Genomic DNA, 19757 nt, shown 5'->3' on the forward strand with positions numbered 1-19757 from the left:
TGTCCTTTTTAACCAAGGAAAAATGTTCCTTGACAACTGGTATTGTCATACTGTGCACTTAAGGACTTCAAAGTGAATAATTTTAATTCCAAACTTAGTGCCAACTCATGTTTCCAATAATTAAACTCTGTGATCTCTTCTGACTCCATTTATTTAAATAAATGACTTAGGGATAATGAAATCAATTTGGATTGAAATGGAATGATTTGGATTAGACAAGTCACTCAGACTTAGGTTGTTCCAGCCTAAATCATCCCAGAATTTTATTGTTTTTTATTAAGGCTGAAGCCACATAGACTTTGGTCAAATTCATAAAATTTGAGGAGCAAAGTTAGCTACGAGATCCACTTCTGAAATCTTTCTGCATGCAAGCTGCTACTGACTGCAGCAGGAATTCTGCACGTAGCATTTGTCATCATTAATGTTTTCTGATTTCTGAGGATTGACTCCCTTGCTAAATAGATCGGAGCTTCTGAAGATGCAATTCCTAACACCTGACAATTCTGTCAATCCTCTGTCCTCACCGCAAGCCCCTAGGTCATCTCAGAGCAACAAGCTTTGTTTGTACACTGAAGGAGAAAACCTGAAATTAGGAACCAGTTCTTTAACGTTTACTCACACCGCTGATTTCGTTACTTGGAGTGGAATTATTTGCGAGGGTACAGAGTTGACAACGTTGGTTAGGTATGCAAGTCTAGGCTCCAAGTTTTATACAGAGGTGTCTGTGACACTGTCCAAAACCTCAGATTATTGTAGATTTGCATTTTCTGCAGGAGCTTTGGAAAAAAGAAAACAAACCCAAGGGATTCTGGAAGGATCACGTAATATGTCCTTTCTGCAAACATATGGAAGATTCATTTGTCATTGCCCTGCAGCAAACTGCTAGATGTTAACATTTCTGTGGTATCAGCTTCTACATCTGGACTGAAGCAGGTTTTCGTATGACAGTAATTATAATACTCCTTCTAGGTCTTTTTTTTTTTTTCTTGGAATTAGATGCACTCAGTTGGAAACCTCTGAATCCACAGCAAGACTATAGCTGTTTTTTCCACATTAATGAGTAATTAATTTTGAACAGCAATCCAGAGAAATATTTAATTGCCTACCAATAAAGTCAGTTGCTGCAAACAAAATTTTCCCTCCCCTTAAAAAAATAATTTTCATGACAGAAAAATTCTTTATGATGTGAAACATACCTATTTTGGAACAGTGGAAACTAATTAAATCATTCTTATGGGCAAGTGGGTCTGGTTTTCCTATTTTTTGCGCAGTATTTTACTACTGCAACATTAGGATTAGTCACAGAGTTATGTTGCTTGCCAGAACGTAAGGGAGAAATCCAAATGTAAAGAAAGACTTTGTGGATTCTATTCCTGAAATCAGAGTGTCACTGCATGTTTTATTGCAGCCCATGCCATTGAGGGCTCCAGATCCACCACAGATGACCAGGTAGTGATATGCCCATTTGCCCACCTATGCATTTTACTTACCTGTATCCTTACAGGTATGTCTTACCATTCATGAGTAAGCCTTGAAGAGCCTGGGCTAGAACATTTCTGAAAAAGCCCCCACCCAAACCAGCAGGCTTATTTTGGTATTACTTCTATTTACAGTAGGTAACATTTTTCTCTTGTTTCTCCTTGCTGGCCCTTCTACCTGGTTCTTTGGATATCGTCCTCAGCTAGGCAACATTAGAGACAACCTTGCTACTGACTTCATAGGGTGATTCCCTATGGATCTAATGGTGGGCCAGTTGTGATCTCACACTGTTTTCACTTTTATTTTATGCAACTGTCTTTAGTGAAAGCATTTCTGGTTTCATTTACTAATTACTGTCGGGTTTTTATACTCTTATTGGTACAATCTACTCAAAAGTGTCCAGGCCACATAAGCTAGAGCAAATACAAAACATTTCTTTTTACAAAATGTGGTTTAAATAACAGTCATATGCATAGTTCCCTGGGACAACCTTCCCGGTTTTTCACAACAGGCTCTGTTTCCCATTAAGAAATGTGCTCTTTTGATCAAGGTGCAAATTGACTGTTTCTCATGCTCTTCCAATAGTAAATATACACTTATATTCAAGTAATTCAAAAGGCTCATGTACCTGCAAATAGTTAATTTTTTACATTCCTTTCCTCATGGACTGTCTCACATCATGAAACGGTTCTTTCCTTCTCGATGCTCCTCAGTCCTGGGATTACAAATTTGTTTTTAAGTATGTCTAGGCACTTTGGCCATCTCTTAATGCCTGTCTTTCCAAAGGCAGCACAAGGCCAGGAATCCCATTCCCGAGAGCTCCCCAGCTTTGTAGGGAGATCTGCAGAGCCCACACCTCCTTAATTTACTTTCTTACTGACCAAGTCTACAGCTGTGTTTTGTTTTTCTCAAAACACTTTACAGTATTTTTCATGGCTAGTGCAATGATGGCATGCAAATGAACCAGAGAGACAAACTTTTTGGAAAAAAAAAAAAATAAAATAGGAGAAATAACAAAATACTTTTCATCTAAAGAAGCAAAGCACCTGGCATACTCAAAGGGGATACTGAGAGGATGATGGAAAATCAGAACCTGGACTCACGTTTCCTTGTGGGGTCGGGAGTGACTCGGAAGAATAAAGCCACCTGCTTATCATCAGCATCCATGAAAGTCTCATGGCTGTGTTCACATAGTGGGAGATACCCCACAACTTTGTTTTTTGAGGGCCAAAGCGCTATCAATACTTTTTGGCAAGTACGTATTTCAGAGCCCGTGACAGGCCTCTCTTCCCACAGCGAGGGACCCAGCCCAGCCCCGCGGTAAGAAGGTGACCGGTACGAAGCCCCGGCAGCACAGCTGGAGCACGGCTAGGACATCCCCGGTCGCCCTCCCCTCAGCGCGGGGGGCCCACACCCAACCACCCCCTCACCCTGCCCCAAGCGGTCCCAGGGGACCGGGTTATGAGGTAAGAAGGACCGGCCACCCCTTCCCGGCGGTGTCCCCGTTCCCTCACAGCGGCGTCGCGACGCCGGCGGAGGGAAAGAGGGGCGGTGGGGCTGGCCCTTCATTAGCGTCCCTTAATGAGGGGGCGGGGCGGGCGCGGAGGCAGAAAGCGCGAGGCGGCGGCACCGTGTGCCGCAGTCCTCGAAACCCGCGCGTGCGGCGGGAGAAGCTGCGGCGGCGCTGACAGGTCAGCGCGTGCGGCGGGGCGGGGCGCGGCGCGGCGCGTGAAGTGCGCGACCGTTGGGTCTGAGGCGGCGGGGCCGTTGGCGGCGCGAGGCGGGCTGGGTCCGGGCGGTTCCCTCGGCTTCCCGTGAGTGTCGGGCCTCCACCTCAGCCCTGGGCGGGAGTAATGAAATGCTCATTTACTTACATACATCAGGCACGCGGTCTTGGTTTGAGGTCGGGATTCCCTCGCAATTTTCCTGCTGCAGTAGCCACACATGGTGTGAAACTCCTCAGTGTGTTGCACGGGAATAGAGAGCAAATGGTGACTTTGTGATGAGGCTGGGCTGCTGATGTGCACTCGGTAGTGCAAAGGGGAAAACACATTATCTTCTGTTGCATTTGTGTTTGTGCACCGGTACAGAGCAAACAGCTAGCCTTTCGACAAAGTTCCAAGAAAAGCGTTTACCTGTTCTGAAGAGGGTAATGGTGGCAGGATGGTAGTTTGCTGCAGCTGGGGGTGTATCAGACATTTAGGTCTGTTCATGCTAGGAAAAGCTGAGGGAGCTTTGTGCGTGCTGGCAGGTCAGTCATATTGGACATGTCTATATAATAGCTTAACTTAGGTGTGTAACTTGTCAGTTACCATATATAAGTCCTTACTACCGTGAAAAGGACAAGTTCATGTTACAAGGTGTCTATCTGCTTATATAGTAAGTAATAACTACAGTTTAAAACCAAGTTTTGGAAGGCATATATGGCATTGCCTTTCACAGTATAAATCAACCCTGTAACGTGTGTTACCAGTACTTGATGTAGCTTTACTTTTGATACCCATTTAGAAAGTTCTTGCTTCCAGAGTATTTTTACCATTTGAAAAGTCTAAAAGCCCCATGTAGCTTAAAAACAGGAAAGGAAAACACTTAAGACTTAAGCCAAAATACCTTTATTTTTAAAGTAATTCAACACAGTTATTCATGGCTTTGGATTCCTTGGACTTAAATTTAGCTATCATGGACATTTAGCCCTAATGTTAGCCCTGTGACTTGTGCTTATTCATGTTGAACTTCTTCAGTCCAAGAAGATTCAAGGTCAAATGAAATATGACTCTCTCAGGCCAATTTATGTCTTTACAGTGCTTCTTACTGGCTAAACTAATTTGGTTTGTTTACACCAGTTTCCAAGTTCAAAAGTGAAACTTCAGAAGAAGGCAGTTAACCAGTGGAACAGATTTCCAACAGGGTGGTGTGAATTTTCCATTACTTTAAGTCTAAAATAAGTAAGTGTGTTTCTCTAGAAGAAATGCAGGTGGGTGTGTTGAAGAAATCCAAGTGAAATGTGGTCTGTCTCATGCAATAGATAGTTCAGAGGATAATGACTGCTCTTGATGCCACAGAATAGACTGGAGCTCAGGAAGGAACTTGCTTTTAGGGTAGGCAGCTCTCGATCTGCCTGCTGGAAGGACCAAGTACTATTAAAAAAGGGCACCATAAGAAAGAGAGTAATGTGCTGTGAGGAATGTCCATTTGTTTCAGTATGGTAGACAGTGGTATTCATTCTCTCTAGAGCATGTTCAGTGGTAGTTGGTGCAGTCTGACCTATATTGTGTTGCCTTCAGTTTAAGACCCCATTTTTGAGGACCTCTGCATGTTACATGTGTTTATATAGTAATATAGATAAATAAACTTTTTTGTGTAACTGTAGGGAAAAGATTGGTCAAAGATATTTTTATACCAGGCTTCTACCTTTTCCTGTCTAAGCTCAAGCTTGTCAAATTGATTAGTGATTATAACGGTGTTTAAATCATACAGCTTTTAAGTAGATGTTAAATAAGCTAGCTCTTAATGGATGATTCATGAAGCAGGGTGGTATAGTAGTTGAAGCTGAGTCAGGAAGGCTTTGTTCAATACCTGACCTCAGGCCTACTGAGTAAAGTCAGGCAGTTAATTCTCTTCTTATCCTGGTTTGCATCAGATCAATGATTTTACAGACCTTTTTTGGACTTGAAATGTTAGCAGCAAAATGATGTCTGAGAGCTGTTAAAATTGTATAATATAAACCTGTAGAAGTACAGTCTGTGTATAGATTTAGTTTGTATCTTTTGTGCTAGTGTTCTAGAGCAGTAGATTATAATCAAGGCGATTGTAAAGTGCTGCTTTTTTTTTTTCTCTCCTAGGGTATAAACCTCCCTCCCATAAAAATGGCATTCTGTTTTCAAACTTGAGAGAATGAGGAACTTCTGCAGATAAAGAGCTAGAATGTATCACAATGGAGAGGGATCTCCAGCAGCGAGAACTAGAGGAAATGGCACTAGCTCAGAGCCTACAAAGACCCACTGGGGACCTTGTAGCAGGCACACAAGCTTACTTAGGATTGGTCACAGTTCATTTTTCAACTTAGCGTATTTTAAGTGTGATTTCCTACATTTTATCTTCTTCTGATACATTCAAGCACAACAGTTCTAGAATATTGACTTTGTCCATACCAGACACAAGGCTCTGTCCCCTCAAATATAAAATGCTTTGACATCTGACTAAATTGAGAGCCACAGCTTAGAGAAATAAGTTTGACTGAGAAAACAGAAATGTGTGAAGAAGGTGACTGCTGTTGGAGTAACTTGGGCTTGTATTTCATCCAGTGAGTTTAGTTCCTTTTAGAGGGATGTGCAGTCAGAGGCAACAAAACGACAGGATAGCTCTGAAAAATGCAAAGAAAACTGTATTGATCTATGGTCAGAATGCAGCCTCAGAACTTTACAAGATGTTTGTTACATGTAAGAAAAGCCGCATGTGATCCAGAATGCAAAACCATGTAAGTATCTCTGGCAAAGGACAGTCAGATGTTTAGCTAGACTATCCCAGCAGTGTTATTCTGAAATGAAAATTCTGAAGCAGAATTTATCATTTTCAATAGAATCCTTGTTAAAAGCATAAACCACACATGCTTGATGATGTTGAGGGGCAGTTTCTCAGTAGGAGCAGGACTGAGTCACTGGAGAACGTGCAGAACTGATGCAGTTCAGAAGTATCTGATTTGGATGTAAGTGAGCTATATCTTATATGAGAAGCCGTCGAATTACAACAGTGCGGCTCTCCTTGTTAGATCATCCCAAGAAGCAGATTAAATCTAAGTCACCATTCCTTGAGGCTGTCTCCGGTGCTCGGTTAACAGGAGTTCCTGTACATGGGATTGGTTCTCTAACTCTGTTATGTGTTTTCCTTAACTTGGAGTCTGAGCTTAACATTAACCACTTGCCATCAAAGGAAGACTTCCACTGGACTCCTGTCTCTGGCAGTAAAGAAGCTTGAAACTACAACCTCAATGCACTGCAAATTTTCAGCAAGTAGAATAATCAAACTGGTTTGAGAGGGGATGATCTGTAGGTTTTGAGCAACTAGTGATAGAACTGTTGAACCTGAGCAGTGACTAAAATGAAGAGGCCAGACTGATATTTTTCTCTAGGGGATTTCTGGATCATCAGAGGTTAGTTTTGTCCTCTCATCAAAGTGCTGTACCCTCAGGTAAGACTACCTGTATCAATATGTACTGTTTGAGGTAACATAGTGAATGAAGCTCATGTTGGAGGCTGGTTTCAGTGTGTTGACTGGGAAAATAAGATCTTCTCCAATAGGTGGTTCATTTTTCTTGTATGTGTGAGCAGCATCAAGTAGCCAGTTTTATTCACTATTTTAGAATACTACCTATTAAACAGAGCTACTGTATCTTTTACTGGTTACAAAAAAAAGCCTTGTCAGAAAAAGCAGAATATTTGAGCTGTCTTTCTATTCCTTGTTAAGGAATATTTTACAAGATGTAAATGCTTAAGAGTAGCAAACTGATTAATGACAATGAATTAAAATGGCTTTGCTTTTTTTAAAAAAATACCTAGTTTAGTCAAATTTTTATGAATGGTATTAATGCTTTCAGAAGTTCTCACTGAATTGGTGCTTGTTGACTACATTTTTTTCTGGACCTTGGTTTAAACATGAAGTCAGAGCTCCACAGGCTTCAGAATACTCTTCTGTGTAACTAGTGAATTAAGTGCTGAAATATTAAATGAATGATCATATGCTTTCTCTTGATAATGATAGTGGCCAAAACGGTGATGGAAACATTCATTTTGTTGTACAGTCACTTAGCCATTGAAATGGGCTCTTCAGGGTGACTCTCTCTGCCTTTTCTGCAGTGATGCTAACTGCAGTTAGTGTCCCCATAGCAAATTGGATATTTGAATGCAAAGTTCAGTCTAAGCATGAGAAAGCCGCTTCTTCCCCTGTATCAACAAGTCTGTTTGCACTAAGAAGTAATATGTAGTTTCTAAATTACTGTCCTTCAGTGGGAAAGCTAACAAAAGGGAAGATGCACAACATCTTGTGCATCTAAATGCACAACAGTCACAAATGTGGTTGGATGACAAGTAGATAGAGCAACCCTGAGCCTGGCTGGAGTCCTACCAGCTCACACTGAGCTGTGCCAAAGTGTCTACAGCTCCTGTCTCCCAAGAGCCTTGGTCTCAGTCAGGCTGCACCCAGGTGCTGGCAGAATTGGGTGACTTCTGGTGGCCTCAGCTGTCACAGCAGCTTCTTCATGTCCCTACTGTGGGACGTGAAATGACTGCTGGTGGTGGCAGCACTGAATTGCTGTGTGGGCTGGGGCTAATGTAGCTACAAGGAGCTAGAGGAAGCCTGTCCCTGTTGTAGTAAGTGAGACTCCAAGGGAGGACGCAGGAAAATGCATTTAGAAATTTGGTGTTTAACCTATTTGAGATAATAGATACCCATTTGACTGCAGAAAAGTAAGTCTTTTAATTTTGCCTTTTTTGATTGATTTGAATATGATGAAACATGGAAACATGTATGGAAAATATGAGCCCCTTCTGGAGGGAATGTTCAGAAATACTGTACAATGTACAGAATAATGTACAGTACCTCAGCACTCTTCACTGCCCTCCACTCCTCTTACACTTTCATGTTGCTTAATCTCTAAACAGGTAAGGACTTGGCGGTTCAGTGACTCTGAAAAAAATTCTGCAGTTAAATTAAAAATAAAAGCCAATTGCTTCAATAATTAATTGCAAGAAACACTGGCATTTAGAAGACTTTTTCTCAACTAAGGAGAAATGTTTAACACAGATTCCCAAAATGCAGACACAAATGCTTGGCAGTGACTGGAATCAAAAAGACAGACCTACTGGTATAAGGAACGTATTTTCATTGCAATATACTCTTATTTTAAATTTCAAACATTTGTCCATTATGTTCATGTTGATTAAACACTCTGGAATATTTTGTCAGGTTTTTCCAGCATTGTTGAACTGAGTTAAATTGTAATAGACTTAAAACAAATAGAACAAAACACTCATCTAATAAATGTCAGTTTCATGCTGACTGGAAAGAAAACACCGTGTTCCTGCCCTGTGACCCTGGTGCTTGTGTTAAAGCACAAAGTCTCCAATCATACAAATGGAACATAAAACCTTTCACTATTCACTTCTTTCTCTGTGTAGCCAAGCAAGTATGTGGTAGTGCGGGCAATATAAGAAGCTGGCTTTTTATTTATGTAGAAATGTTATAGTGCACCTCACTGAGCAACCTGATAAAGGCTCAGCTGAAGATAAGACTCTTAACTGATGAGCACCACGGACCAGATCCTATAGAGTCACTGATGTTAAAGATTGGTTTGCACTGAGCTGCCCAAGGGCATATTTGCATGGAGTGGACATCTCTGTGCTGATGATGGCAAAAGCTGCGGCTTGTGAGCTGACAGAAGTCTGCCTGCCTCAATGCAGAGCTGTGCCCTATCCTGTCAGCCCTGCTCACAGCTGTGGAACCCTTCTGCAGAGGACACCTGAGCTTATCACACGCACTGGCAGCTGTCACATTCTTTAGAAGACAGACAGGAGGATGGTTGCTGACAACACTGATAGATGAGCCATGTCTGGCATGGCTGTGGGAGATCCAGGACATCCCCTCCCTTACAGGGAATTTTGCACTCTGTAAGGGAGGCGCAGCTGGCACAGCTTTAAGGGGAGGGATGGGCAATGCCTGTTCTTGACTGCTGTTTCTTCTTCTTTGGAAAGTGTATCTGAGTAAGCATTCATGCTCCATTTAGTTAAAGTGGATCTTTGGAGACCAGACGGCTGCAAAGAAATCCAGAAAGAGGCATTGGTTGAAGCTATATTTAGGCATTTCAATAGCATACTAATGAGCAGAAGATGAAAGCCCACATTTGTAAGCAGGGGTTCAACAAACAAAACTTTCCATGTGACTGTCTTCAGTTCTTGGGTTTAACCTCCATCTCCAAAATCCTTGGTGTTTGAGTTGTAGTGGCAGGCAGGTTAGTTTGCCTTCTTGCTGTCTTTAAGGAATGTGTCAGTAGGTATCCTGCTGTGTGCTTTTATGATTTTCCTTTCAATGTAACTCACTGCTTTTAAGCAAAAGCTAATGACCTTCACTTGTGCACTTTGCCTTGTTGTGTGCTTTCTCCTGTGCTTTGCACTTTCTATTTAGACAATAAAAGGACCAAAGGGAAAACAATGTTTCTTTATGTTAGAAGTACAGTGGCCTCACATGTCAATATTTCTTTTCCCCCTATGCACTCTGACTTAGTTTATTTTTTTAAACACTTTGGCTTCTTTTAAGGAGGTTTGAGTTCCAGAGCAAACCAGTTTGCACAATGTGCGCAGCTTCATGTTGCATTGGACTGATCGCATTTGTTATGTCTACCAGCTGATAGAGTTTTCTGAAAATATTTAGCCTGTAATGTAACCCTCCCTGGTCTTCTGTTTTTATTGCAAACATGCAATTAATCACCGTAATTGTTCCAATTACCCAGAAGCCCAAGTGATTATGACAAAAAATAAATAAATAAAGATAGTGATGGCATGGAGTGGTTATAGGACTGAGATGAACTTTCAGCACAGCCTAGGAATCTTCCACTGGTTCTTTTATGTCTGGGGAAATGTTCTGGATGTGGCTTGATGCAAATGCTGGGTGTCACATAATCCAACCTGGGTGCTACCTGTGTCTTTCAGGTGATAATTGCTTGCTGCATTCCAAAATGTTGCCAGATCTGGCTCTACCAAAAAGCGTTAACTGCCAAATAATTACATGAGAAAGAGTTGAGGAAATAAGCACAAATTCTTTTAGAAAATGATATCTAAGAAACATTAGAGCTGTTATTTGCATCAACAAGGCCAGCATCGTTTAGAGGTCAGGTATATAATTCTAATTCCTGAAAATAACAGAAACCAAAATGCTGTTTCTGTTCTTTGTAAATGAAAAACAGTGCAGATTTGCCCCCCTTCAAATAATTCTCATGCTAGGAGCTTGAGTCTGTAATAAGTTTCACTTGTTTGGCACATCCTTAAGCCCAGTTAAAAAATCCTTGGAAATGATTCTAAAATTAATGTATAAACACAAACCTGCAAGCAGTGATCTTGGTGGGTGTGCCAGGGAGAGGTCCGCGCTTCCAAGACTTCTGAAAATCTCTGCGATGACTCTGACCAGCTCTGGGGAAAATAAAGCCAACCATAGTCTGAATTTCTTCTGTTTAGAAGGAAATGGCATTTTAATGTTCCAGAAAAGTGCAAGCTGCATACTTTTATTTTGCTACTGAGAGGCTATTTGAGTTTACAATGTTCTCTAAGAAATAGAAATGTTTTATTTGTATATATATATATATATTTGTGTATATATACATCTGAGGATGTAATTCTTCTCTCCTACTAGCATTACATCACTGTTTATCTATTGTAAATCTGGGTCACTCCTGAATTACATTACTGTGAATGCAGATGGAGCTTGGACTACAGCATGGGCCTGAAATGCCGTTTTCTAATAGGATTAATGAGTCATTTGTGTCCAGATGTGGATTTTTTGGGGGGAAGGGAGGGAGGTGGTGTCCTGACTTCTGATCCCTGCAACATCTGTGGGAATTTCTGGCACTTTGTTGCCTGTCCTTGCAACTCTTCCCCAAGCACAGGGAGCTGGAGAGAGCCAGGGCAGCTCCTGGCACTAAGACATTCTTTCTCTCTGTGGCGCCGACCCAGAGAGAGGGGAGAGGCAGCCAGCACAACTGAGGTGTTTCCATGCTAGGAGAGATTAAGCCGATTAGGACTTTTGAGTCCTCAAAGAGATGTGGGAATGGACATAACAGAGGTTTACAAAATCCTAATCACCAGGGTGCCAGCAAATGCAAAATAAACTCAGTTGCAAACAAGTAAGGAGGCCCCAGGGTACACGCTGTTAGGTAGCAGAATGTTATCAAGACCAAAAAGACTAAATTATTTCAATAGGGGTTGGTCAAAATCATGGGGAGAGGCCCACGGGGACTGTTGTACTATCCAGGGCAGGAGAAGAGGATGCTGAATATGAGGTTTAATTGGTGCAACCCTAGAGTTAATGCTGACAGTACTTCTCCCTGGAACAAAGATTCCTCGAAAACCTTTCTGCTGAGCAAGTATGGGCTGGCTAGTAATCTCTGTATTTTCATTAGTTTTAATGAGTTTGGCAGAAGTCAAAGGGTACAATAATCTTTATGTATAGGCTTTTTGCTTGAACTCTAAAGGCAGTTTCCCATTGCTTGCAGTCTAAGCTGGCTGTACACAGCTAGCCCATCATCCAACAGAAAAAAATATAATTATATCATTACAGATATGGACGTGTATATTTTATGGGAAAAATTAGCATGCCACCCTGTTAAGTAAATATTTATAAAGATCTGTAGCCTAGAAAATGCTAAGAGGGACAAAACAAGTGCCAGTTAATTCTGTATACTTTGGATCAGATTTCAGCTACAGTCAGTGCCAATTATAAAACTGAATGGAGTGACACAGTATATTAAGGAACATATAATTTGTCACACAGTGTCAACATTGCTGGCATTTTATATTTCTTGAGGTAGCACTTTTGAGCCAACTCTTGTTAAGTGTCCCAAAATCTCATTTAGCACGTCAAAAAGTACTTTCATTGTTAATTCTTTGAATATGGGAGAAATAGGCCTTGTGATAGACAGCTTTTGACAATCATAGCTGGGCTAAACCTCTTAATGGTGGGATTTAGCTTGTTACAAGTATACAGTGTCTGAAGCCAGCCCTGCTAGAAAAAGCTGTTCACTGCAGCTGTCTGACTGACTGAAATAGCATTTACTTGGAATAGTATGTGAGTATCTTCAGACTCTGACCTCCTGTATTCATCACTTAATAGTAAACAAGCCCACAATAAAAAACAAAACAGGCAGAAATCCCCATGTTCTACGAACAGACCTGAAACCATAAACTAAAATTATTATTTATTTATTGGCTAGTAGAATTGGAGTCTTATAGTCCTAAACACATCCTAAATATTTACTTCATGCCAATTGTCTGCTCCGTGTCCCAAATAGATGAGACACTTTTAGCATGAAGTGTGAGAAGGCAAAGCAGTTTGACACCCGAAGTGGCTTTGCTACCTAAAGCTAGGGCAGCTCTGCCATGCTGTGGGAGTAAAGCTACTGAGGACCCTCTTTTTGTGCTGTAGATAAGACTTCTATGATTCTGTGATATAAAAACTGGAGCGAGCTCCATGGCTTCAGTGACGCTGGGAGGGGATGGCAGGCACAGGCTGTGGAGCTGAGGATACAGCACGCTCCTCCAGGCACTCAGTGGGTATGTGGAATGGTGTTTACTTTCCAGGAAAAGGTGGGATTTTATATTTTTGACATATTTTATTTTGAGACTGTGACATGCAAATCAGATCCAACAAAATGCACTGCCTTCAAGGGATACAGAACTAGTGGGAGTGCTGACAAATGGATGTGCCCAGAGATTGGGGCTGGACCCAAGTGTCTGCACAGGTGAATTTCTGTAAGCTCCAGGCCACTCCAGCTGGGTGTCTTCTGATGTTGACTTATATTGTGTGGCAGCCTTGACATCCCCAGGGAGGGCACAAAGTGGCTTAGTTGGATTCACTGGAGTTTGTTAGCTCCCTTTTGTTCATCAGCTCCCTTAAAATCTTGGCCTGCCCCAGCGTTAGGTGCCGTCGCCTCTATTTCCCCACTCTCTGGTGATTTGGTTCCCTTGCATCTGTGAGAAAGCATCAGCTAGCACCAGCAGCCACCAGGGTAGCTTCAGCTTTACTCATGCTTGTCCCTTCCATATACTTGCACTCCTGCCTCTTTTAATTCACTGGTGTTGCAATGTGATTTCAAGAACTCAGAACATACTCTTCCCACATAAGCTTAGTGAAATTGGATACCTTTTTTTTTTTTTTTAATTAAAAAGATAAAGTTGTGTTGGCTGCAGTAAAATCTAAGAACAATGTTTTACAATGAGGGAGAGATGTATGACATGCATGACTTTTCTTAGTACACTGTTCTTACACAACTCATTAGAGGATCTAAAAGCTTATTATATTCTGGGCTAAGCCTGATTGCTATGTTTCTCCTATATAATATTTTATAAATTCCTATAAAAGAAAGAAACACTAGACTAAATTAATGTTTTTAAGGACTAGGAGTTTGACTGCAAATGAGGAATAGGACTTTGATTACCGCCTAAAGATTACATTCTAAAATGTTATTTTACATGCTATCCTAAGTAAAAGCTTATTTTAAAAGCAAGCTTTTGACAGCAAAAGTAAATTCACATGACTGTCTGCATAAGGCTGGATATATTTTGTGATGATGGTTTAAATTGCCATCATCTTTTCAGCACCTTTCGATGCCATGAAAGCAAGCTTTCTTCAGTGCTTTTCAATGCAATGAGTCTGGCATACTGAAATATCAGCCACACTTCCTAGGAAGATTTTTCTGCAAAGCAACTACCTGGAAGTGTAATCAATATTAGAAACATTTGGGCCCGAATTCTGCAACCTACCTGTACTGGCTGTGCAAATTATTCCACTGAAGCCAACACTCCTTGCATAAAATAATTTTGTAAGCCACAGGATGAAATTCTGTAAGTTACTATTTTGACTGTGGTTTGTGCTCTCATATCTGCTCCGAGTAGGAAAGATAGTTAAAAATTCAGACAAAAGGCAAAAAACATCATAACTTGCATTAACTTTTATTTAATTTTTGAAACTTTTTAACAACCTGATAATGACAGTGAGCAGGAGTCTTCCTTGACATAAGCTCTTTGAAATCACAACTGAATGCGGGTCTTTGGTTTAAGGAATTTTTACTGAGTTTTCATTACTTTTTTTAATTACTCTGTTACTTTTCTGCTTGGCTGAAAGGAAAAAGCTGGTTCTAGTCAAAACACTGTAATTAAATGTTCTGTAATGCAAACTCTTGCATAGTGGGAAGACCTGGCAAGTAGTGAGACACTTCGCAGCTTAATGTTTGCACTTGACTGTCTGCTTGTGTAACAACTGTACCCAGACACTGAATGAACTCGGGCTCAGATACTGAATTTACTGAAGCTGCTGAAGTTTGAGCTTCTGACTTCATTTATGTTGCTGTGCAGCCCAGCCTTTATGCACATCCTGCTTATGCCCAGCTCTCCATCAGGTACAGTAAAAAACCACAAAACCCCTTTCAGATGGTCAAAAGTGGAGTTAGTTGTGGGCTTTTTAGAGCTTATCCCTCTGGGATATTTAAGGCAAGGCAATTGCATCACTCACTGTTACCAAGTACTATGAAGAAATCTGGAAGCCTGAAAATGGAGGTTTGCTCCTCATCTTTGGCCAGGAACATGTGCCATAAGGCACTTGTGTATCATTATCATGGATTATTATTTGTGTTACAGTAGTGTGCAGTGAGAGCAAATTCAAGACCTGGTTTAGCCACAGCTGCAAAAAAACCATCCTTTTGCTCTGAAAAATACATAGGCAAAGTGAAGAAAACCAGAAGAGGACTGAAGAAAGAAACTGGAACTAGACAAAAATGGGAACCAAAGCTTGTAGATATAAAAAAAATATTTTTAAAAATACCATATATATCCAAATAAAGGTGCCCAGGCTGGACTGAGAGCAGAACTACAAGACTTTGCTGGAACAAAGCATTATCTCTTTCCTGTTTTACGAAGTGGATTATTTTTAACAATTGAGAATTTTTCTAAGTTTTCTGGCCTGCCTTTGAGTGTAGCTGGTCTTTTCAGTGTCTGATTTACTCTGTGTGGGTGTTTACACCAGGCTTGTTGGAGCAGCATCTGAGCATTTATTGTAATGCATTAATTGGTGCAGCTGGCATCAGGCACATGGTGTGTCTTCTCCTAGTCTGTCCTTGGGGCAAAAACTCCATTGAGTGAGGTGACTATTTATCTTAAGCTTTTTGATTTGTCTTTTTTGTGTCACCATTGATACGTATTTCTGTTAGAGAAGGCAAAGCTCAGAGCATCCTCTGCACTTGAAAAAGTCCAGGTGACAGTTGTGGTGCTCCTTAGCTCGGGCTCCATCCAGACCTCACCAACAAGGGGCCACAGGTTGAGACGAGCCTTAATGTGGTGCCCAGAGAATAATGAGCCTATGCTGGCATGAGAAACTTCCCAAGTGGATGTGACCATCCTGTAGTAACAGCGGGGGAACCTCTGGCAGCACTCGGTGCCCAGATCTACTCAAAGCAGGCTGCTGAGAGCCAATGCAGCTCATGGCCTGCCTAGATATCACCTTGGGTTTTGTTCTGTATATAGTTTTGTGGAGTTTTCTTTGGGAAGAAGGAGGTAAGGCTTCCTTGGTGTTATTTATCAGTTTATTGTTTTTAATGAAAAATATTTCTTTTGGTAGCATCCAAACAACAGTAAACTATTGCTAGCTTTGGTCAGCGAACTGAGCCTTGGTCAGAGAACTGAGGCTGCGTTTCCTTGTATTTTGGATTCACCCCTTTGGCATTTCCCTCTGTCAGGCAGCTCTACCTCTTCCCCTGCCTTTTCCCCCAAGGTTCTCACAGCATTGCAGCCATTCAGGGGGCGCTTGTGTTTGTGTCTCTGCTTTTCCCTGGCTCCAAACACCAGTGCTGCATCCAAATTGCTTATCCCAGGGAGAACTGGTGACAGCAAGGAACCTACATTACTGAGAGGTTTCTCGTTGGATTTCAGGTATATCTCTTTTCCTTCTATCCTTTTCAGTTCTTAACCTGTTATCAGCATTGTCATCACCCGGTGGCTCTTGGACCCGCTGGTTTCTGTGCAGCCTTAAGCCTGGTTTAGCCAGTTTATTAAACCAGTTTTACAGTTGATTAATTTTACTTTAGAGGCACAAATCTGCTGAGCATGGGGCAGATTGCCGTCTGCTGTGGGGAAGGGAGCATTGCTGCCAGCCAGGGGCTGGCTGCTCTCCCCTCCTGACACACCCAACAGTCGATGAGAAATTAGTTCTGTTGAAACTTTTGGTGAGGAAGAATGCAAGCTGGCCAAGATTTTAGGATTAAAATTCTTTCTTTCTTTCTTTCTTTCTTTCAAAGTTTCATGAGGTAATCTCTGAATAATAAATGGTCAAGATTTTGGTTGTATTTCTTATATGAAAGATTGTCTTTCCAGCAGCTCAATTTCCCCCACACCAAACTGGGAATTAGTTCAACACTAACACAGGAGGAGAGTGTCATATTCTGAAAAATCCCCTGCAGAACCTGCCTTTTCTTTTCTGGAGGGTTGTGGTGTTGAGTGCGTTTTGTGCACATACTAAACAAACTTAAGAAAACTTGGCTTGTGACTAAAGCAACTTTGGAAAAAAACCTCCAATCTTAGATCACAGCCTTCTGTTGCAGGCTGACTTCTGCTGTGATGCAAAAACTTGCTGTTAGGGGCAAAGATTGTGGCCGTATTAAATATTGTTGATCGCGTCATTTGCTGACTGTTCTGCGAAGGCACTGATGACGTCTGTGTAACTGGAAACTGCCTCGTGAGCTGGTTTGGGATGCTGAGTCCCAGTGTGCAGAGTCAATCATATGTTGTGTTATTCAGCTCTAATCTTGTTAAGTAAAACTTCTAGAGGTATTTATAGCTTTATTCAGTACATAATGTTCAACAAAAGGTCACTGGGCAGCATAACATCAGTTAAAATAATAAAGACATTAATTAATTGACAAGATGTTTTCACTCCGACTTAATCTACCAGAATTTAACTCTGCCTGGAGGACATAAACTGTCTTCCCTTTCTTTTTTGTCTCCGTACCTTACAGTTTTAGCACTTGGAAGGCTTTACTTAATCTAGCGATTATTGTTGAGGTAGTTTGAGAAGCCAGTGTGAAAACAAACAAAAGTATCAAATGCATCTCTTACCTTTTTTAAGTTGTGTCTTTTGTTTTCTCTGTTTGAAGGAGCACGGTCTGACAGCAGCATTTCTAAGCTGCCATATTGTGTTTCTAACTGTTTCAAAGACTCTCCAGTGAGGAGGAACTTTGAAGAGTATCATAGCACTAATATATTGTTCAGCAATATTGTTTGTCTTTCCATGACATCTCTGGAAACCTTCATGCATCATTATTTTGGCCTTAAATTAATATTAACTTGCTAGACCTGAAGCAATTGCTTTTAGTATAATTTTGGACATACAGCTATTACCAAGTTGTGTTTAAATGTTGTCTAATAATATATTCATTAAAGAAAGCTATTAGCTAGACACATGAACTCCCACTTATCAGTTCCTGGTTATATTCCCTTGGCCTCTGTAATCCTTTTTTCCCCCATCTCTCTTGCATTACCTTTAATTACCTTTTGCATTACCCTCAGTGCCAATCTTTTCTCAGGAGATAACCATTCAAAATTTGCTTTCGGTGCTGTTTTGGTGTATGCTTACAGGCAAACCAGGCTGAACAAGAGAAGTACTAGTATTTTTTTGGTTGATGATGCGTGCCAGTCATTTGAGAGGTAATTAGTCCATGCTTCTCAGTAGCACAAACCTCTGCAAGAAGTAAGGATTAATGTACTAGAGGGCAGGTACAGTGAGGTATGTAAAGTGCTAGACATTTTCTGTCCATACAAAGCTATTATTTGCAAAGGGGAGGTGGAGTCTGAAAGGAATAAACTAATTTGGCTGATGAGTTTCATTACAGTTACCTATTTTGCAGATCATGTTATTTTGAACAGTGTTACTTTTAAGTGGGTGTTTAAAGACATGACCAGGTAATTTGGAGTGATGGGTAAATTTATCCTAGAGAGTGTGTGTACCTATCTAGAGAAATAATTATTCAAAACAATTGCTGAAAACTTCCAGTATCACAGATGTTTAAATCATCAGACAAATATTACAGCTATTCTCCTGCAGTGTTTTATTGCATTACTGTGTCTTTCCCATACTGAATGTCTAGTGAGTGAGAAAAGTGGGATATCGGAAGTGCATGCAGCTGCACAACACCAGGTAACTACTTTGCAGACCAGCTTCTGTCCCCAACCAGCGAAGTCGCCATTGCTTTATGTTCTTGGTACTACTGACCTGCAGCTCCTGCCCATGACATGAGGAGAGTGCCAAATCCCTCCAAGACAAATGGGAAAGTACTGCAGGATTGCTTTTTTATTTTGAAAATATTGAAAAATATTCATTATGTTAATAATTATTGGTTTTATTAATAATAATAACTTAGATGGAGAAAAGCAATTTCTAAAAGTAGAGGAGGAGGCGTATTCACATTTAAAGTGGTCTGCCTTCCAAAACACTGCTTCTGCTTCAGGTATGGACCACATGAATATTGAATACAATGAACATGAAGTAAATATAGTGTATTATATGGGATAAGCAAAAGCTGTAGTGCACACTATGAATGTCATGTGTTTTCCATTAGCAAAATATCTAAAAGTAAACTGGAAAATAACATTTAACAAATATTACCCTGAAATCAACTATAACTTTAATTAAATAAACATAAGCAGGCAGTTGAAAATCGGATCTGAAATCTTTAGTAATGAGCACCATAACTAGTCAGATACTGCATCAGTGTTGGTAATTCATTAACAATACTGGGAGAGATCATATAAAAATGACAGTTTCTATTTCAGAAAGGAAGTTGATGAAATGTTGGCAAATATATACTGCTGTAGGGGGAGGTGTGTGTGTATGTGTGTGTGTCTATCCCCCTGTGGCAGCAGAGTGACTAGGAATGAAACTTTTCAAAGAAACAGATTAAAAATAAATCCTTGCTTGGGGCTGTGCCTCAGGAGCTCAGTCCGAACCACTGCCCCCCAATATGCTCATCCTGGCATGCTGAGCCCTGGGTTTGGGAACAAGTGCCCTTCTGGCGCCTGGTCTGCTGTTCCTTGCCCCCGAGCAAGGTGGATATCTCACCATCTGCATTAATGACAAGATCCAGTAGGGAAAAAAAAGACCCTCCAAAAATTAAAATGTGTTTTTCTGGTTGTTAATAAGTCTCCCCAAGATGATGTCCAGGTATCTCCAGGTATCCGGTATCCTCCACTTTGGCAGCGATGGGCTGTGACCTTTTTGGTTTCTGTTCGCTGTGACACTGTCCCTCTGGCACGGTGAACCTTAAAAGTGGTAGTAAGAAAACCCATGCTCCTATAAAATGGCATTTTTTAGAGTCCAAGGTCTGTTAACTCTTCAAAGAGCTACATGTTTTGCTGATGCAGAGCTTAAACCACCAACACCTTGGGGGCAGAAAATACCCAAAAGGTGAAGCGGTAATAGGAGCCCGTAGCTGGCTTCACAGTGCAGGAAAAAGGCAACCCTCCCTTCCCTCCCCC

This window comes from Numenius arquata, chromosome 8, assembly GCF_964106895.1.
Source record: "Numenius arquata chromosome 8, bNumArq3.hap1.1, whole genome shotgun sequence".
Lineage (NCBI taxonomy): Eukaryota > Metazoa > Chordata > Aves > Charadriiformes > Scolopacidae > Numenius > Numenius arquata.